This window comes from Polyodon spathula, chromosome 11 (genome assembly GCF_017654505.1).
Source record: "Polyodon spathula isolate WHYD16114869_AA chromosome 11, ASM1765450v1, whole genome shotgun sequence".
Taxonomy (NCBI): domain Eukaryota; kingdom Metazoa; phylum Chordata; class Actinopteri; order Acipenseriformes; family Polyodontidae; genus Polyodon; species Polyodon spathula.
Genome location: NC_054544.1, coordinates 898,671 through 920,917, shown reverse-complemented (window position 1 = coordinate 920,917; position 22,247 = coordinate 898,671). Strand labels below are relative to the sequence as shown.

Below are 22,247 nucleotides of genomic sequence, written 5' to 3'. Positions count from 1 at the left end.
TGGTTTTTGAATGTGTCAGTAGGTATGGATTGTTGATTGGTTTGAATGTGTCAGTAGGTATGGATTGTTGATTGGTTTGAATGTGTCAGTAGGTATGGATTGTTGATTGGTTTGAATGTGTCAGTAGGTATGGATTGTTGATTGGTTTGAATGTGTCAGTAGGTATGGATTGTTGATTGGTTTGAATGTGTCAGTAGGTATGGATTGTTGATTGGTTTGAATGTGTCAGTAGGTATGGATTGTTGATTGGTTTGAATGTGTCAGTAGGTATGGATTGTTGATTGGTTTGAATGTGTCAGTAGGTGTGGATTGTTGATTGGTTTGAATGTGTCAGTAGGTATGGATTGTTGATTGGTTTGAATGTGTCAGTAGGTATGGATTGTTGATTGGTTTGAATGTGTCAGTAGGTATGGATTGTTGATTGGTTTGAATGTGTCAGTAGGTATGGATTGTTGATTGGTTTGAAGGTGTCAGTAGGTATGGATTGATTGGTTTGAATGTGTCAGTAGGTATGGATTGTTGATTGGTTTGCATGTGTCAGTAGGTTTGTGGATTGTGGATTGTTGATTGATTGTCAGTTTTGTTGAAATGTGTCAGTAGGTGTTGTCAGTAGGTATGGATTGTCAGTAGGTGATTGGTTTGAATGTGTCAGTAGGTATGGATTGTTGATTGGTTTGAATGTGTCAGTAGGTATGGATTGTTGATTGGTTTGAATGTGTCAGTAGGTATGGATTGTTGATTGGTTTGAATGTGTCAGTAGGTATGGATTGAATGTGTCAGTAGGTATGGATTGTTGATTGGTTTGAATGTGTCAGTAGGTGTGGATTGTTGATTGGTTTGAATGTGTCAGTAGGTGTGGATTGTTGATTGGTTTGAATGTGTCAGTAGGTGTGGATTGTTGATTGGTTTGAATGTGTCAGTAGGTGTGGATTGTTGATTGGGTTTGAATGTGTGTGGTTTGTAGTAGGTATGGATTGTTGATTGGTTTGAATGTGTCAGTAGGTGTGGATTGTTGATTGGTTTGAATGTGTCAGTAGGTGTGGATTGTTGATTGGTTTGAATGTGTCAGTAGGTATGGATTGTTGATTGGTTTGAATGTGTCAGTAGGTATGGATTGTTGATTGGTTTGAATGTGTCAGTAGGTATGGATTGTTGATTGGTTTGAATGTGTCAGTAGGTATGGATTGTTGATTGGTTTGAATGTGTCAGTAGGTGTGGATTGTTGATTGGTTTGAATGTGTCAGTAGGTGTGGATTGTTGATTGGTTTGAATGTGTCAGTAGGTGTGGATTGTTGATTGGTTTGAATGTGTCAGTAGGTATGGATTGTTGATTGGTTTGAATGTGTCAGTAGGTATGGATTGTTGATTGGTTTGAATGTGTCAGTAGGTATGGATTGTTGATTGGTTTGAATGTGTCAGTAGGTATGGATTGTTGATTGGTTTGAATGTGTCAGTAGGTATGGATTGTTGATTGGTTTGAATGTGTCAGTAGGTGTGGATTGTTGATTTGTTTGAATGTGTCAGTAGGTATGGATTGTTGATTGGTTTGAATGTGTCAGTAGGTATGGATTGTTGATTGGTTTGAATGTGTCAGTAAGTATGGATTGGATTGTTGATTGGTTTTGGTTTGAATGTGTCAGTAGGTATGGATTGTTGATTGGTTTGAATGTGTGTAGGTTTGGTGTCATTAGTTGGTTTGAATGTGTCAGTAGGTATGGATTGTTGATTGGTTTGAATGTGTCAGTAGGTGTGGATTGTTGATTGGTTTGAATGTGTCAGTAGGTTGGTGGATTGTTGATTGGTTTGAATGTGTCAGTAGGTATGGATTGTTGATTGGTTTGAATGTGTCAGTAGGTATGGATTGTTGATTGGTTTGAATGTGTCAGTAGGTATGGATTGGTGATTGGTTTGAAGGTGTTAGTAGGTATGGATTGTTGATTGGTTTGAATGTGTCAGTAGGTGTGGATTGTTGAATGTGTCAGTAGGTATGGATTGATTGGTTTGAATGTGTCAGTAGGTGTTGGATTGTTGATTGTCAGTTTGGAATTGATTGGTCAGTAGGTATGGATTGTTGATTGGTTTGAATGTGTCAGTAGGTAGGATTGTTGATAATGGTGTCAGTAGGTATGGATTGTTGATTGGTTTGAATGTGTCAGTAGGTATGGATTGTTGATTGGTTTGAATGTGTCAGTAGGTATGGATTGTCAGTAGGTATGGATTGTTGATTGGTTTGAATGTGTCAGTAGGTGTGGATTGTTGATTGGTTTGAATGTGTCAGTAGGTGTGGATTGTTGATTGGTTTGAATGTGTCAGTAGGTGTGGATTGTTGATTGGTTTGAATGTGTCAGTAGGTATGGATTGTTGATTGGTTTGAATGTGTCAGTAGGTGTGGATTGTTGATTGGTTTGAATGTGTCAGTAGGTATGGATTGTTGATTGGTTTGAATGTGTCAGTAGGTATGGATTGTTGATTGGTTTGAATGTGTCAGTAGGTGTGGATTGTTGATTGGTTTGAATGTGTCAGTAGGTGTGGATTGTTGATTGGTTTGAATGTGTCAGTAGGTGTGGATTGTTGATTGGTTTGAATGTGTCAGTAGGTGTGGATTGTTTTTTGGTTTGAATGTGTCAGTGGTATGGATTGTTGATTGGTTTGAGTAATGTGTCAGTAGGTATGGATTGTTGATTGGTTTGAATGTGTCAGTAGGTATGGATTGTTGACTGTTGATTGGTGGTAGGTATGGATTGTTGATTGGTTTGAATGTGTTAGTAGGTGTGGATTGTTGATTGGTTTGAATGTGTCAGTAGGTGTGGATTGTTGATTGGTTTGAATGTGTCAGTAGGTTGGTTTGAATGTGTCAGTGGATTGTTGATTGGTTTGAATGTGTCAGTAGGTATGGATTGTTGATTGGTTTGAATGTGTCAGTAGGTGTGGATTGTTGATTGGTTTGAATGTGTCAGTAGGTGTGGATTGTTGATTGTTGATTGGTTTGAATGTGTCAGTAGGTTGGATTGTTGATTGGTTTGAATGTGTCAGTAGGTGTGGATTGTTGATTGGTTTGAATGTGTCAGGTAGGTGTGGATGGATTGTTGATTGGTTTGAATGTGTCAGTAGGTGTGGATTGTTGATTGGTTTGAATGTGTCAGTAGGTATGGATTGTTGATTGGTTTGAATGTGTCAGTAGGTGTGGATTGTTGATTGGTTTGAATGTGTCAGTAGGTGTGGATTGTTGATTGGTTTGAATGTGTCAGTAGGTATGGATTGTTGATTGGTTTGAATGTGTCAGTAGGTATGGATTGTTGATTGGTTTGAATGTGTCAGTAGGTGTGGATTGTTGATTGGTTTGAATGTGTCAGTAGGTGTGGATTGTTGATTGGTTTGAATGTGTCAGTAGGTATGGATTGTTGATTGGTTTGAATGTGTCAGTAGGTATGGATTGTTGATTGGTTTGAATGTGTCAGTAGGTATGGATTGTTGATTGGTTTGAATGTGTCAGTAGGTATGGATTGTTGATTTTGGTTTGAATGTGTCAGTAGGTATGGATTGTTGATTGGTTTGAATGTGTCAGTAGGTATGGATTGTTGATTGGTTTGAATGTGTCAGTAGGTGTGGATTGTTGATTGGTTTGAATGTGTCAGTAGGTATGGATTGTTGATTGGTTTGAATGTGTCAGTAGGTGTGGATTGTTGATTGGTTTGAATGTGTCAGTAGGTGTGGATTGTTGATTGGTTTGAATGTGTCAGTAGGTGTGGATTGTTGATTGGTTTGAATGTGTCAGTAGGTATGGATTGTTGATTGGTTTGAATGTGTCAGTAGGTATGGATTGTTGATTGGTTTGAATGTGTCAGTAGGTGTGGATTGTTGATTGGTTTGAATGTGTCAGTAGGTGTGGATTGTTGATTGGTTTGAATGTGTCAGTAGGTATGGATTGGATTGGTTTGAATGTGTCAGTAGGTATGGATTGTTGATTGGTTTGTAGGTGGATTGTTGATTGGTTTGAATGTGTCAGTAGGTATGGATTGTTGATTGGTTTGAATGTGTCAGTAGGTATGGATTGTTGATTTGTTTTGAATGTGTCAGTAGGTATGTTGTTGATTGGTTTGATTGGTTTGAATGTGTCAGTAGGTATGGATTGTTGATTGGTTTGAATGTGTCAGTAGGTATGGATTGTTGATTGGTTTGAATTGTCAGTAGGTGTTTGATTGGTTTGAATGTGTCAGTAGGTGTGGATTGTTGATTGGTTGTCAGTAGGTGTGGAATGTGTGTCAGTAGGTAGTTGTTGATTGGTTTGAATGTGTCAGTAGGTATGGATTGTTGATTGGTTTGAATGTGTCAGTAGGTATGGATTGTTGATTGGTTTGAATGTGTCAGTAGGTATGGATTGTTGATTGGTTTGAATGTGTCAGTAGGTGTGGATTGTTGATTGGTTTGAATGTGTCAGTAGGTGTGGATTGTTGATTGGTTTGAATGTGTCAGTAGTGTCAGTGGATTGTTGATTGGTTTGAATGTGTCAGTAGGTATGGATTGTTGATTGGTTTGAATGTGTCAGTAGGTATGGATTGTTGATTTGAATGTGTCAGTAGGTGTGGATTGTTGATTTGAATGTTGTTGTCAGTAGGTATGGATTGTTGATTGGTTTGAATGTGTCAGTAGGTATGGATTGTTGATTGGTTTGAATGTGTCAGTAGGTATGGATTGTTGATTGGTTTGAATGTGTCAGTAGGTATGGATTGTTGATTGGTTTGAATGTGTCAGTAGGTATGGATTGTTGATTGGTTTGAATGTGTCAGTAGGTATGGATTGTTGATTGGTTTGAATGTGTCAGTAGGTATGGATTGTTGATTGGTTTGAATGTGTCAGTAGGTATGGATTGTTGATTGGTTTGAATGTGTCAGTAGGTGTGGATTGTTGATTGGTTTGAATGTGTCAGTAGGTGTGGATTGTTGATTGGTTTGAATGTGTCAGTAGGTATGGATTGTTGATTGGTTTGAATGTGTCAGTAGGTTGTTTTGAATGTGTGGATTGTTGATTGGTTTGAATGTGTCAGTAGGTATGGATTGTTGATTGGTTTGAATGTGTCAGTAGGTATGGATTGATTGATTTGTGTTGAATTTGTGTGTCAGTAGGTATGGATTGTTGATTGGTTTGAATGTGTCAGTAGGTGTGGATTGTTGATTGGTTTGAATGTGTCAGTAGGTGTTTTGAATTGAATGTGTCAGTAGGTATGGATTGTTGATTGGTTTGAATGTGTCAGGTGGTATGGATTGTTGATTGGTTTGAATGTGTCAGTAGGTGTGGATTGTTGATTGGTTTGAATGTGTCAGTAGGTGTGGATTGTTGATTGGTTTGAATGTGTCAGTAGGTGTGGATTGTTGATTGGTTTGAATGTGTCAGTAGGTGTGGATTGTTGATTGGTTTGAATGTGTCAGTAGGTATGGATTGTTGATTGGTTTGAATGTGTCAGTAGGTATGGATTGTTGATTGGTTTGAATGTGTCAGTAGGTGTGGATTGTTGATTGGTTTGAATGTGTCAGTAGGTGTGGATTGTTGATTTGTTTGAATGTGTCAGTAGGTATGGATTGTTGATTGGTTTGAAGGTGTCAGTAGGTATGGATTGATTGGTTTGAATGTGTCAGTAGGTGTGGATTGTTGATTGGTTTGAATGTGTCAGTAGGTGGATGGAATTGTCAGTAGGTATGGATTGTTGATTGGTTTGAATGTGTCAGTAGGTGTGGGTATTGATTGTTGATTGGTTTGAATGTGTCAGTAGGTGTGGATTGTTGATTGGTTTGAATGTGTCAGTAGGTATGGATTTGTTGATTGGTTTGAATGTGTCAGTAGGTGTGGATTGTTGATTGGTTTGAATGTGTCAGTAGGTATGGATTGTTGATTGGTTTGAATGTGTCAGTAGGTATGGATTGTTGATTGGTTTGAATGTGTCAGTAGGTGTGGATTGTTGATTGGTTTGAATGTGTCAGTAGGTATGGATTGTTGATTGGTTTGAATGTGTCAGTAGGTATGGATTGTTGATTGGTTTGAATGTTTCAGTAGGTATGGATTGTCAATAGGTGTGGATTGTTGATTGGTTTGAATGTGTCAGTAGGTGTGGATTGTTGATTGGTTTGAATGTGTCAGTAGGTATGGATTGTTGATTGGTTTGAATGTGTCAGTAGGTATGGATTGTTGATTGGTTTGAATGTGTCAGTAGGTGTGGATTGTTGATTGGTTTGAATGTGTCAGTAGGTATGGATTGTTGATTGGTTTGAATGTGTCAGTGGTGTCAGATTGGTAATGGATTGGTATGGTTTGAATGTGTCAGTAGGTATGGATTGTTGATTGGTTTGAATGTGTTAGTAGGTTGTTGATTGGTTTGATGTGTCAGTAGGTATGGATTGTTGATTGGTTTGAATGTGTCAGTAGGTATGGATTGTTGATTGGTTTGAATGTGTCAGTAGGTATGGATTGTTGATTGGTTTGAATGTGTCAGTAGGTATGGATTGTTGATTGGTTTGAATGTGTCAGTAGGTGTGGATTGTTGATTGGTTTGAATGTGTCAGTCGAACTGCTCTATAATATTTAACAGAGCATGTGTCTGATCAGTATGGAACTGCTCTATTATATTTAACAGAGCATGTGTCTGATCAGTATGGAACTGCTCTATCATATTTAACAGAGCATGTGTCTGATCCGTATGGATCTGCTCTATTATATTTAAGAGAGCATGTGTCTGATCAGTATGGAACTGCTCTATCATATTTAACAGAGCATGTGTCTGATCAGTATGGAACTGCTCTATTATATTTAAGAGAGCATGCTCCCGATCAGTGACTGTAAGGCAGTGGTTCTCAACCCTGTGTCTTCTGGTTTTCATTCCAACTGAGCTCTCAATTACTAAACTAGAACCTTGGAACTGCATTATTGAGACGTCATATGATTAATAGTTCTTGCTCCGTCTGTATCTGATTATCAAGAGAGGCATGCGCACGATTTCTAAATCACTAAAAGTATAGCGGTTCTAACCGTGAATTTGTTTTCATACCAATTGAGCTCTCACTTAGTATGTGAGGACCTTCATGAATCTGGAAACTTCGCTTTAAATTGCGCCGTGTTAGTCCCTTTGCAATGTACATATTCATATGATTAATAACTCTAGCTGCTTTATTTATCAACAGTCCTGGCAATTTCTAAAATTAATAAGTATAGGCAGTTTGTGTACAAGACCCAGTATGTCAGACCCTGATGTTGTACTTACCTTTAAAGCTATAGTGCCCCTGTACCACATTAGAGTAGTTTTGCTGTGTTTCGAAACAAAAATCTCAGGATAATTCTGGTATCCACCACTAGGTGGTAGAATTGAACCTATATAAACTGATCTGGAGTGTGCCAGTTAGATCCAAAACGAGTTTGTAATATCAGACCAGCCTTGGTAAAAGTTAAGAACATACAGAGTCTTTTTGATTTATATACTGCAGGTGAAACATAATAAACACAAAGATTTCCAGACTTTACTCGAAGGCGAGTGAGCTGTTTCTTCAGGAAGCTCAATGTCTGTTTTGACACTGATAGAAATACATGAATTCAGTATCCACCAATCCACACCAGAAAGTCCGATATTGGATTACATAATCTCTCCTGAAACAATTAGTGCTGTGTGCTTTTATAGAGCCTTCTCGTGTTCCTGGTTTATTTAATCCTAATGCACTATCTGTGCCCCCCCCCCCCCCCCCCCCTTCATTTCCACATGTCAGTCCCTGCACCACCATGGAAATCCAGCCCAATGACATATTGCTTGAATCGTAACTTAACCGCACACCAGGTAAAAAGATCAGGTTTCATCCATCGTACTGCTGGATGCATAATTAAAACATTGCATTCGACGCGCACTTTCTCATAACTTTCCCCAGCACCAGTGCAAACTTGTTTCGCAAGTGCCGTTATCAGTCACATTCCTACTGGTCTTAGCAGTTTTGCTTTGTGTGTGAATTACTTCATTTAATGAGTCACGGAGCACAAAGAAACAGACACTGCATTGTTTGAGACCAGATTTGACTACTAAAACCAGAAGCCCAATAACCTAGAACGATAACCTGCCAAGAAAAGCTTTGCTTGCTAATGTTACTCGTATATGACACTTCTCCACTGCCACGGTTTCCGGTACCCCCTCCCCCGTCCCCCATGCAATGTTAAAGGGTATGGAAGTATCCTGCAGTATAATCTTGTCATTCACCTGGCTTTACAATTCTTTCACCACACTGTGCTGCTGTACATTACACTGACACAGTGAATCTGTAGTAAATATGTTTTGTATTCACTGGCATGGATTCTGCAATACATACAAATAATTAGAATAAATAAAACGATGCATGTCTCCAATGACGTCAGACACATTTACACATACTGTATATAGCTGGGGCAGCATGCACTAAATTGAGAGGCTATAGTGAAACTCAGATCGTATTTTTCTGAACATAAGTGATTCAAAATAGCACCCTGTGTTAACAGGTGCAAAATTAATATGCACGGTTCCCTTAAATTTGTTATAAATAATTTGGGGATTTAATCATTTCTCATTTGGCAATTTCTAAAATTAATAAGTATTTTGTTAAATTTATTAAAAAAAAAAAAAAAAAAAAAAACATTTAATGACGTAAAGGTCAACTGGCCATTTGCGCGGGGTTGCTCTGTATTATTAATATTTTGTTTAGTGATTGCATAATTTCCTTAAAAGTTGCAATAAATGTATTGTACTAGGAAAGATGTCGTAGATCTTAACCACTGTAGTACTAATTGATTGAGAATGATAAAGCGTGTTTACCACATGTCTGATTAAATGCAGCAGATGGTTAGATGAATGCATTTGTAGTAATTCTCATGCTATTTATTTTTTAATGACTGCTGTTTAGTTTAATGACTCTGGGCTTGCTATTTTCAGATCCCGAAGCTGACTTTGTGAGATCAGTAAAACGAGAGACCTGAACCGAGAAAGCCGTCTCCAGTGTGCTTTGTATGGGTCCTGCAGTGTGAGGATGGGTCACACACACGCAGCTAAGAAAAAAAGCTCAGAGCCGAGTATAGAAAAGACAAGGTTGCAGCTATATTTAAAAAAAAAAAGAATCCACAATGCAAGTCGTCACAAATTCATTCCAAGTTTGCCCCCTCAGAGGAACCTCCTCATTATTAAAATTCCTCTTTAAGGACCTGCTGGTATAAGAACAAGGTGAACACCCGTCTACAAAGCTTACTAAACCCTCCCAGGTAAGTACACAGAAACACAGCTGTGTCTGTAAACCTCTCATCCTTCAAAGCACTTGGCTAGCCAAAAGGAACGGACACTTTGGATCTGTCTGAAACCATGTGTGCAGGATGCTTCATAGAACACACTGACGACTGCAGGTCAATTCCAAGCCATGCCAAAAGGATGGGTTCATTTCATTTCATGTATATAGCTTGCACCTTTGTACTGCTTACCTCGTGCATGTCAAAGAATGCATGCATTTTAGGCATGATGTGCTATTGGGCAGCATCTTACATAATTGATTACACGCTGTAAATGAAGTGTTAAAAATGAAATATAAATCGTATGCAACCGATTACGAACACAATTTATGTAATTTACACTTCGATGTTTCTTTAAATAACCCATGTGTTTTTTTGTTTGTTTGTTTTTTTTTTTTGCTTAAGGATATTTTCTAGCAATAAAAAATGTGTTTATAATCTGTTGCATATGCACGTCTAATTCTTAAAACATTTGGTTTTACAGCATCTGAAGTTAGCTTTATGTACTAAAAAATACAGCACACGTTTGGAAAACTGAAGTTTTAAAAAACATTCTTTGCATTTTATTTATCTAGAAATCTGAAACATTTCATATTGATATTTGTTTTTCTACAAGATAACTACAAATTGTTAACACTCTTGCAGTTCTGCATACAGCTCTTGTAAAATTCCACAGACTGCTCACGTACTATAGGGAAGATAGAACATCAACTAACATTAGATTATATGTTTTAATGATGGAGCCACTATTCTTAAAGTGGCTATTTGATAAAAATAACTATAACTAATATTGCATAATAATAATAATAATAATAATAATAATAATAATAATAATAATAATAATGTAATTACTATGTGCAAGTATTTAATGCAGGGGTTTCCAATCCTGGTCGTGTAGGGCTGGTGTCCCTCCTGGTTTTTGTGATAACTGTACCCTAAATGACTTAATTGAACCAATCAAGTGCTTACTAGAAGCTTAACTGGTCCAATTAATTAATTTAGGGTAGAGTTGGAACAGAAACCCGGAGGGACACCGGCACTCCAGGACCAGGATTGGAGACCCCTGATTTAATGTACATAAAGGCCAAAACTACTTCAACTAAAATGACAGCAGAGCCATAATTAAAATTGATTCCTAGGATCACTGCTGAAAGAATTAATGAATTTAACAAATTCAGCCAATCTTTACCCAAAGACCCGAAGAAAAACTAGATTGCTTTCGGAAAAGAATGTTTCAAACGTCTCCAATGCACATAGGCCAGTGGTGGTCCTTCCAGTCCTGGTCTTTGCTCCAACCCTGTTCTAAATTATTTAAATGAACCATTTAAACCTCAATCCAGACCTGAAGCAGTTCATTATATAATTGTATCTGTTAAACCTGCACGATCCTGACTGGACACCCCTGATATAGCACAGAGCTGACCCGCTGAAATTTCACGTCATGTTCTTAATTAATGTTCCAGCAGATGGTAGTGTTACGCACTGTTTTAAGCTGCTCTAGTACTAAAGAATTTCTACTACAGCTCCGATCGAGATAACTCTTTGTACAGTATATAGGAAGCAGACGTATATGCCTTAGCCATGTCCATCATGAAAATAGGGTAAAACTATTTTAAAAGTGTCACATTTTAATAACATCCGCAATACGTGTCTTTTTCTTTTAAACTATGCAATGCTTTACTGACACAATCCAGGACAGAGGAATTGTACAGCTCTGTGTACAAGAGTCTGCAAAAACAGACAGAATTATAGATTTACACATTGCAATTGAATCTTAAATCTGGCAGCATCCATTGTATGCGATTATTCATAGTGTTACACTGATTGTTATATTTCAATAGTGGCAGAGAAAACAGAAAATAAATGCAAAGAAAATAATTTAACCGCTCCGTTTTCCTTCCCTGCCCCCCGCATTAAATATAATATAGAATAATAATAATAATAATAATAATAATAATAATAATAATATAATAATAATAATAATAATACAAAATAAAAAAATCGGGCAAATTTGTCAGTTTAACAAAATAATTTAATGTTTGTTTTTTTTAATGTTTACTTCAAAACGGTTAATATCATTGAGTTTTTAAGATCAAGTTTTACTTCAATGAAAAACGATATGTTATCCAAAAGCTGTAATAAATAAATAAATAATAAAAAGCAGGAATATGAACCCCTACCCTGGACTGCATTGCGTTATTCTAACACACTCTCATTCCCTTAGTAAAATCGGGTCAGTAGCTCTTAACAATTTAAAAAAAAAGAAAGAAAAGAAAGAAAAGCTGACACGGAATGCAGACCGAATTCCCAGGTGCACGCTCCCAAACACCTTATTGAATGAAATGCAAACACGCAGCAAAATAACATGCAGGGAAAATACCGACATTTACTGTTTAAGTGCTTGAAATCGCCTAATTTCCATTAATATCTGTATTACAAATTTTGAAAAACAAAAATGTGAATCGAAGAGGGTTAAATTAGCCGAGACATACACAGCAATAACTGTAGTGCCGAGATTTACAGTAACGTGATAATAACCCTATTCAGTTGTTATTACTGATTTCTCGTCTTATTATTTTGTTTCAATAGCATGGGCAGTTCGATATCAAGGTATTTAGCCAAACTGTACAGAGCCTTGAGACTTCCTCCGGAACCTCACTGTGTGTGTGTGGGTTCTGTCAGAACCGCTCTGCTACACAGCCTGTGCCCTGCGCTCAGATAGCAGCTCTCGTGTTTAATAGAGACGTGCTTCACAGCTCAAGCCACTAATATGAGCTATTTGAAACTCCAAATTATGGTTAAGTCGGCAGGAAAAAAAAAAAAAAAAAAACTTTTCTAAGAGTGTGTGCATTTATTGCATATAAAAAACAATTACAGTTTTTGAAAAGATTTCAAATTGGTGTAAACAGCATTTTAACTTTTAACACAGCAATGTGAGGAACAAGTTTAGTGAATTCACCTCAGCAGTTTCTTGTTAGTTTGGGAACATTTTCATGTTTGTTTTCTGTTCACTACAGTAATGCAAATTATACAGTAAATTGCCGTATCTTAAAGCAGAAGCATGTTTTACAGTAGGTTACAGAATATATGTTCCTTAGCTGCTGGAAAAGAACAATACATGCTTGCAAGTTCCACCTAACTTCACTGCAAGCTGCTTCTTCACTGCTGGATTGGAGCAAGCCCGTCCCATCTGCTGTAGCAAATGGCTTGAACTCTGGAGGGGTTAGATTGAAAACCGATCGGGCTGCACATTTCTTTCTCACACCCTCTCTACCTCCATTAAAAAATAAGGAAAAGGAGCGTGTTGGCTGATAAAACCCGAAGAAGCACGCGGCGTTTTAAAGGGTTAGCGAACTTTGCCTAATCGCAGTGATGGACTGAGGGAGCACCCAGGACACTCTACAGCGCTGCGGCTCCGCTCTGAACTTTATGAATGAGCCTCCTTCTTAGAAACAAACTTGCATCGAGCTTTGCTAAAACACATCCCGCCTCCATCTCTCCTCTTTGTTTTTTAAACAGTGACGTTACCATTTTAGATGGATTTTCTTCGCATACTAAGATGGACATGCATTTTGCTGATTTGTGATTGACAGATTATTCTGTAAATCTCGATCGCATTATTCGGTTGTAAAGATCGCTCGTGTATCGGATAAAGCGAATAGCGAGGCACTGGGATCCGATTGCAGAGCGAGCGGCTGTGCAGAATCATCTTTACATCACCAGGTATAGTTACAGAGTTCCGATTTGATTTCATGATGCATGTGTCTGTGCTTTCCTTGTATGTACTGTTACCTCATTACTATGTTAGTGTGGGACAGTAATTGGCCGCCGTGCTTTTTAAGTTAAATTGAACTTTTAGGCTGCCTCTGAAAAGTTTTGGAAGATGGTTTCGCTGTCAAAGCTATTGGATCTGCTTTGAAACGTGCAGTCCCGTCCGCTTTCATACACAGGTAGCAGGCTTGGGTAGATCAGATGTACAGCCGCGATTGTTTGACACACTGCCACTCACAATAACAGCTACCGGTACACAGTTAATGGTTTGGTGGTTTTAAATTTATAATTTAAACACGTGTTTTTGGAGCTCGACACCAGCCATTTTCGTTTGGTTTCGTTTTGTTTGCGTGCAAAAGGGCCGAAGTAATATAATATTACTTTCTCAAGTTTACATTTGACCGTTCAACTTCTTTGGCACTGGAATCCCAAAAATGCTGCTTCCATATGTGAAGAGATTTCGATCAAAAACGTCCAGGGAGCCAATCTCATTAGCTACTTGGAAGCCACGAAAATTTCCAAAGTGATCGTCTGGATTAGGAAATCTGATCATATAAAAAAAAAAAAAAAAAACCACTAAACACAGCAGTTGCTGCAATCAGCTTCTAAATGCTGCGTTTCGTCAAATTGTGTTTCTTTTATTTCTCGTTTCATCTCGACCTAAACAACTGTGTGTGTAATTTTAGGTGTTCGTGCACCTTCACTCATCCGAATCTGTAGCATCTGTTTGAGTGGATATATGTGCCCGGCAGCATCTGTTTGAGTGGATATATGTGCCCGTCAGCATCTGTTTGAGTGGATATATGTGCCCGGCAGCATCTGTTTGAGTGGATATATGTGCCCGGCAGCATCTGTTTGAGTGGATATATGTGCCCGTCAGCATCTGTTTGAGTGGATATATGTGCCCGGCAGCATCTGTTTGAGTGGATATATGTGCCCGTCAGCATCTGTGTGCCCGGCAGCATCTGTTTGAGTGGGTATGGATGTGCCCGGCAGCATCTGTTTGAGTGGATATATGTGCCCGGCAGCATCTGTTTGAGTGGGTATGTGTGCCCGGCAGCATCTGTTTGAGTGGATATATGTGCCCGGCAGCATCTGTTTGAGTGGATATATGTGCCCGTCAGCATCTGTTTGAGTGGATATATGTGCCCGGCAGCATCTGTTTGAGTGGATATATGTGCCCGGCAGCATCTGTTTGAGCGGGTATGTGTGCCCGTCAGCTACACGGGTGTTCTCTGAATTTTACCATTTTAAATAAACGTAATTGGATGTAAACATTTTCAGGTCAAGGCAGTGCGTACACGAAACTGTAGACTTAGCAAAATTATGCGTTTTAAACGTAACAAATCGCTTATCTCGCTGTTTACATCTTGGTATGCCTTGTTCAAATCACCTCTCCATTAGCTGAGTGGATGTGAGGAGAATCCCTTTAATTCGCCAACTTTGTTTTACTTAAATATACTCTATATAACTGAAAAGCAACTTTTATTCCTGGTTTTCGTCAAAACAAAGCAGCGGCAGCAACAACTGCATTTCTTCCAGTCAGAGTTGATTTGAGGTTTTGCTGAGGAATTTGTTAGATGGCGTTTGCTTTTTAACTATATAATTTGTACTGGGGGTGGGTGGGCGTGCAATTTAAAGAACTTTACAATTGCTGAAAACAAAATGCTACGTAAGATAAACAGAATAATTATGTCTCAAGTATGTCGAATAAAAACTGCCCGCTAAATCTTTTAATGCCAAAAGCTATAGTTCTCTAATCGTTGGAAGTGTGTGGGAATGCCAGTGGTTCGCTGTTTATTCACTCTCACAATTACTCACATTATTTATGCTTTCTGTGCTGCGCAGGCCCTGCCATGTTTACTAGATGTTTTTGTTCTCAAAACAGTTTAATGAATTGTAACGATCACGGTAAGTTAGAATCAAAGCGCTAGCTCGTTACCAGATCTGCATCCACGGTGCTCCCTCACGCATTGCAAAACAAAGTGCAACACGCGAGGATATTTTAATATGAATACCTCATTTTGAATGGTGTTTGTTTTTATCTTTGCTTACTGATACAGTTTTTTTCAGGGGGTGCGGAGGGAGTTGCACTTTCTTTGCAAGAAATCATCACAAACCTAAAGCATTCACTATTATAAGCTTTTTTTAATAAACAAATAAATCTAAGGGTATGTAAATATACGTTTTTAAAACATGAAACTGCAGCAAAATTCTTTTCACAGAAATAATGTGCTAAAGAAAGTTGGTGGGAAGAGTTTGTCTTTTTTTTTTTTTTTTTAAATCTGTGTGCCTGATCTGAATCATTAGCATAAGAAAAAAAAGTTCAGTGCATTTCCTATTGTGCTGAATGAAGAGTTCCAGCAGTCAGGCAGAAGAGACTGAAAAGATGTTAAGAAATGATGGCCTATTCAGATTATTCAGTGGCCCAAAGCTCTGGTCCTGAGACTCTGGGCTCTGTGATCAGGACGCCACTTTCATCCGCCTACCCCTCATTCTGCTGCGCTTTTCACACAGTCCCCTTCTCTGTCAGGTTTTATTGATTGTGTGTTCTTCTCTAGATAGCTGTAGAAAATGTAATGACCGACACTCAGTAAAAAAAAGGTGTCAGAAAACTCTGAAACGCCAAAGAAACGAGTCGCACAGCGGGAGCCTTTGGGAAACTACGAACGGAGGCAGAGTACAAACTCCCCACTGGGTCAATTCAAAAAGTTAGAGGAAGAACTGAACTGCTCTACCATACATGACTGAGTTCAGTACCAATTAAGCTTTGTCTCATACACTGCAAGTGATGGACTCCTCTCAAAGACGCCCTCCCTTTGCCAGATCCAAATTTGGCTTTGCTGTCAGATTGAACACTGAACTAGTCACCCGTTGTTGTAATATGTGCCGCCAAGTTTATAGGCGATTAGCATTTTTACTATATAGGTTAGTTATTTTCTAGTGCAACTTCGGGAATAGCAATTGCAAGCCAAGCAGTTTAACAAGGACTGACTCTGATATCAAAGTGCAGTGCTGTGATTCACAGCCGGAGTATTTCAATGTATTTCACTCATTCTAATTCTCTTAGACTCATTTCACCACACAGTTCAGCTGTTTTTAATGAATCACACATGTTTGAAATATGTATGCTTACATCTTCAGGCTATGTATTTGATATACTCTGAAACCCTATAATTAAGATCACTTATTTTTATTTCATTTCTGCTGACATTTACAGTTTTGTTAATCCTTCCTCTGTAATTGAAAGCCTAACTAGAACAGCGTTGGGACTATTTGCGTCTGACAGCTCGCTCTTGTTAACTATTTGTTTAGCCTCTTCTGGCCTCCGTCACTGACAGCCTGTTAAACAACCGCCAGTCCTGCCTTAAACAACCATCAACTAAACACAGAGCGACAGTCAGTTTAACCAGCTAAAGTCAACATGTTAGGTTGTAATAAGCGCTTCTCAAGTATAGCAAACACCCCCACCCCCTCGCCCTAATTCACTGCATTATGGGATTTTGTTTAGAATCGGAATAGACCACTTTCTCCATATTGTGGTGACACGGAGATTGTTGAGAAACCGCAAAAGCCGTTTCTTAAATATTGTACCCTCCTTTGTGAGAGGAATACCAGACTGCTGTCTGCTGTCCTAATCCTAACACCCCCCACCCTGTCAATGTTTGTATGATATTCGAAATGGGAACATGTCTTTGAAGTCAAAAGACAGGCATTCTGGAAAGACTCAGAGCTAAAGGGACAGTTACCATTTTGTTATCCTAAAAAACACAGGTACACAAATCACAGTATTGGGACATGTTGAAGAGGCAGCACGTCCCAAAAAGAAAAGGAAATGCTTGTCTAGAGAGGGTCCCTGTTTAGCGGCTTCTTCTTCCATTGAAATAAATCTGTTCTGTGAGCATGTTGCATGAGAGAGCCTGCATGCAGATAAATACTGTAGTGTTAAAAGAGCATCATTCTTCAAGTGTGCGATAACGTCACTCTGTGCCACTGACTATACAATATGTCGAGACAGGACCTTTAATCCCCTGTCCATGAAGAACTGTTATGGCAGCTGAAGTACACTTGTGTTGGGTTGAATTGACTGGGGCTGAATGGCTATTAGGGGGCTTTAAAAAGGCAGCGATGTTCGAACACCAGAAATATGCTCGGGGAGATGAGAAGTGGGGTCCGCATTCATTTCAAGGGGTGCGCTTTAAAAGTGGCTTCCTGTTGTTTGTCTTGCTAGTCTGAACAATCTCCTCGTTTACACTCTGCATCCTGTTCGTTCTGTCTGAAGTGTCTGAGGTGAAGCAGAAGCGCTTCGCATCCGCTTTGCAACTTCGTTCTGGGCAATAACAATTTACATTTCTTTATTGTGAGCAAAGTAATAAAGTGAAAATAAAATCCATTGTGCGATGCATGAGCTCAGTGCAAATGAGGAAGAAAAATGATTTCTCTCCTAAACTTTGTGAATCACAGTATAGAAAGTATAGATGCAGTGAAATGGTAAAAAACTGCAGATCAGTCAGCATCAATTCAAACTGTAACTAATTAAAAATGCCACTGGTACTCAGATTTCATTCCAGCTGTAATATTATTGGAATAGGGACTGGCAGATATTTATTTAAACGATGTGCATTCCAGTCCCATTGAGTCTGTGCGCTGCTGTCTGCCCACAAACTAACAAGAGTTGTAATTACTTGAGTGCCTCACAGAGCTCCAGTGTTTATGCTTTTTCACCCCTCCAGCTACCACCCTGATAATATTTTCCTAAAGCACTGTCTGCAACTGCACTTCCTAAATAAACAAGATGCACTTTTCAGTGTCAGTTAGCCAGCACTCTATAGACTGTATTGTTTGCATAATTCAGCGTGTGGGAACCTTACAAATTCTAAACAACTGATTAAAATATATACAGAATCCCCTTGTTTAAATAAACAATGGGCTTATTTTACAGTTGCTACATTCACTGCTCTGCATATAGTTTAGGTGTTAAAACACAGCTGGAATCATTGGTATTTTATAATTTAACAGCAGTCACAAACATTACCCTCGCAGTAATGTATCCCTCAAACCTGGCATGAGCCTGGCTATATTGTGAAGCAAGTAGATTTCTGTGTGCTAATGAAGCACAAGTGCTGTAAGTCACCTTTGTGCCGATTCAAGTCTCAATTTTTATTTTTGATCACATGATGTCCTTTTAAAGTTATTTTGAACTGACTCTGTTTTTTGTCGCAATCACTGTTATGTTTTCTCTATAACTTGAATGCTCTAACTCTGATTTTGTTTCACTGATAGCAACGTACAAAAAGAAGCAACTCTTTGTTTTTCATTCACACCGAACACAAAAAGTGTGCGAAGTTAAAATGTTTTTAATTAAATCGTACTTAAGAGAAAACTATTACTTGCAAAACAGGTAATCACATTTTTGCAACGAGTCATTAAGTTTTTAAATTGGGGAAAATCTATTTAAACTTAATTAACTTTTAAGGGATATCACATGATCAAAAAAGTAAAAAGCTAAAATGAAGAGCCCCAGTTATACTGGGGCACCGTGCCTTTACAGCAGGGGTCTCCAACCCTGGTTCTGGAGAGCCCCAATCCTGGCTTTCTAGGTGTCAAAGGTCTCGAACATCTGTTAATCTTGACCAATTAAGCGCGTAATTGGTTCCATTGAGTAAGTGAGAGCTCGGTTGAAGCGGAAGACCCTGCAGCTCTCCAGGACCTGGGTTGCAGAGCCCTGCTATGCAATGTTCGGAGAGCAGACTGTGCAGGGGACCAGGTTAATCAGATGTTCACGCTGCACATTCCTGGTGCATACTGGAGCCAAACATTTTGGCAAACGCTGAGGATCCAGAGCATTAAACGCTTGTCAGCTTTTCACTCTTAAATAAACTGTTCACACTGCTAGCTGAATCTGAAATGCTCTGGTTCAGGTTGGCTGTGAAGATAATATCAGAGACACATTGATATATAACTGTGCCGACACAAACTGCAGTGTGACTGGTATGTGTGTATCAATCAGTGTTTAAATAGAGAATAATCGCAGATATGAGTGGCAGTGGAAATATAAACAAAAACTAAACAGTCATGTCAACATTACAATTGTACAGTGTAATCTTGTCAAAGGCAGTTTGATCAACAATTGCTATAATCCTACCTTTCTGTTTATTTAATAAAGTGCTAGCCAGTGTTGCTTTATAATGGCTTAGTAGCAACTCAAATATATGACTAATAATATCTATATATAGATAGATAGATAGATAGATAGATAGATAGATAGATAGATAGACGCACACACACACACGTTTTATTTTCATAACCACTGCCTAGCCAGGGTCACAGAGAAGTCTTATTGGTGACTGTTAACCACCAGGCTGTCGTCTTTTTAACCACATTTTAAGAACATAAGAACATAAGAAAGTTTACAAACGAGAGGAGGCCATTCGGCCCATGTTGCTCGTTTGGTTGTTAGTAGCTTATTGATCCCAAAATCTCATCAAGGAGCTTCTTGAAGGATCCCAGGGTGTCGGCTTCAACAACATTACTGGGGAGTTGATTCCAGACCCTCACGATTCTCTGTGTAAACAAGTGCCTCCTATTTTCTGTTCTGAATGCCCCTTTGTCTAATCTCCATTTGTGACCCCTGGTCCTTGTTTCTTTTTTCAGGCTGAAAAAGTCCCTTGGGTCGACACTGTCAATACCTTTTAGAATTTTGAATGCTTGAATTAGGTAGCCACGTAGTCTTCTTTGTTCAAGACTGAACAGATTCAATTTTTTTAGCCTGTCTGCATATGACATGCCTTTTAAGCCCGGAATAATTCTGGTCGCTCTTCTTTGCACTCTTTCTAGAGCAGCAATATCTTTTTTATAGCGAGGTGACCAGAACTGCACATAATATTCAAGATGAGGTCTTACTAGTGCATTGTACAGTTTTAACATTACTTCCCTTGATTTAAATTCAACACTTTCCACAATGTATCCGAGCGTCTTGTTAGCCTTTTTTATAGCTTCCCCACATTGTCTAGATGAAGACATTTCTGAGTCAACAAAAACTCCTAGGTCTTTTTCATAGATTCCTTCTCCAATTTCAGTATCTCCCATATGATATTTATAATGTACATTTTTATTTCCTGCGTGCAGTACCTTACACTTTTCTCTATTAAATGTCATTTGCCATGTGTCTGCCCAGTTCTGAATCTTGTCTAGATCATTTTGAATGACCTTTGCTGCTGCAACAGTGTTTGCCACTCCTCCTACTTTTGTGTCGTCTGCAAATTTAACAAGTTTGCTTACTATACCAGAATCTAAATCATTAATGTAGATTAGGAATAGCAGAGGACCTAATACTGATCCCTGTGGTACACCGCTGGTTACCACACTCCATTCTGAGGTTTTTACTCTAATAAGTACTTTCTGTTTTCTACATGTTAACCACTCCCTAATCCATGTACATGTGTTTCCTTGAATCCCAACTGCGTTCAGTTTGAGAATTAATCTTTTGTGCGGGACTTTGTCAAAAGCTTTCTGGAAATCTAAATAAACCATGTCATATGCTTTGCAATTATCCATTGTCGATGTTGCATCCTCAAAAAAATCAAGCAAGTTAGTTAGACACGATCTCCCTTTCCTAAAACCATGTTGACTGTCTGGAAGATTTCAGTGGAAACCCAAATAGTGATGCACAAGACAATTGTTCCATTATTTAATCTCCTGTTTTCATTTCTCCTAGCAGTGAACTTTCGTAGAGTAGGTGGGTGGGTTTGTTTCTGTTGGTTTAGTTGAATTACACAGCAGTGCCCATTTGCACAGTCACGTTTAGCTGGCTTCTTATTTCTATTTACAGAACGACGTTGATGCCACAGGTGTGTACGTTTCCATTTTAGTTTGATACTAAGTGACTGCTTTTTAAATGGGAAATTCTGATTCTCTGACAGGCTAGTGTATCCTTGGCAACCTTTTTAAATGATATACCGAGGAAGTACTGCAACATAAATCCATTTTACTTTTGTAACTTCTGGCGGTAAAAAAAACAGTTAATTCAAAGCATAACAGCTGTACACATCGAAATCAGAAAAAATGAATTATGTTTGCCTTTGTGGAAGTTATAGGTGGGGCAAACCACAGTAGCATAGACCTGTTTTGACTATACTGAATTGTACTTTTTGTGTGGGGTATGTTACTCATTATATTATTGAAAAGCAGGGAGCTGAAGCCAGACCACAGACTCCTTACTGACAGACTTGAAGACGACCCTAACATGTGGTACTCAAGCCCCATGTGTTAGTCTTTGGCACGCAGCCCCTCAATCCATCCGAAGGGCTGCCTACGTAGACAATGCAATGGGTCAGTTCTCTGACAAAACCCCTTCTAGTTCTTCCACTCCTCCTTGCAATGAAGCATCTCATACAAGCTGGGGTTGCAGCCTTCATTCTCCAAACATTCACTTTCTCCTGCTTAGAACTCAAACCAAAAACATCCGCTTCTATTAGTACTTCTTTTAAAGTATATTAAAGTCAGCTGCTAGTTGACAGTTTAGAGTGGGAAATGTGAGTTAAGGATGAGGAAATGAAAGCAGCTTTTGTGACACACGTTTAGATGCAAATACAAAGTACTGGAAAAAGTGCTTAATTAAAAGGAGGGGTTTAGCATTAAAAAAAATAAGTAAAAGATCAGTGGCCTTTTGTCATGAAGCTGTGAATCTAATTACAATTTGTTGGTGACTTGCTAAACACCCATGAACGTTGTATCCCCCAGGGGCTATCAATTACTTAAGACCCAAAATGGTGTTGTTTAGGCAGACCCCAATACCCCCCCCCCCCCCACTCATCTATACCAAGCCTCGCACTGTCTGTTCCGATCACTAGACCTTCATTAACGCAATATTCATGCTGATCTGATTTCACAGGAAACAATGGAGAAGGAGTTGACTCACCATGACTCACTGGTACACTTCATTAGAGGTATACAGATGCTGCGAACCAGCCTTACTCTAGCCAGACAGTGTCAAGGGATCTCAGTAAATATAAACCTTTTCATTTAACAGACTCATTCCATTGGCTGGAACATATCACTGTTGCTAGTTGCCAAGAAAGTCCTAAGCCCATATTTATAAGTTTGAGTCTTGGTTCTTCCTACATATAAATCAGTTATATATCCCAGACCTTAACTTGGCTATTCGCACTGGGATGTGTGAGACAGTAACACAGATTACTTCA

The 22,247-nt window shown here is 38.8% G+C and overlaps 1 protein-coding gene across 1 annotated transcript in view; it reads left to right on the top strand.

The window, feature by feature from the left end:
* Window positions 1-12,269: 12,269 nt before the first annotated feature.
* The window catches only part of LOC121323134 (zinc finger protein GLI2-like), a 146,326-nt gene continuing 136,348 nt past the window's right edge, over window positions 12,270-22,247 (top strand). Inside the window, exon 1 of the mRNA XM_041263941.1 lies at window positions 12,270-12,996. The gene's annotated coding sequence lies outside the window, so the exon portion shown is untranslated. The remainder of the gene's footprint in view (window positions 12,997-22,247) is intronic.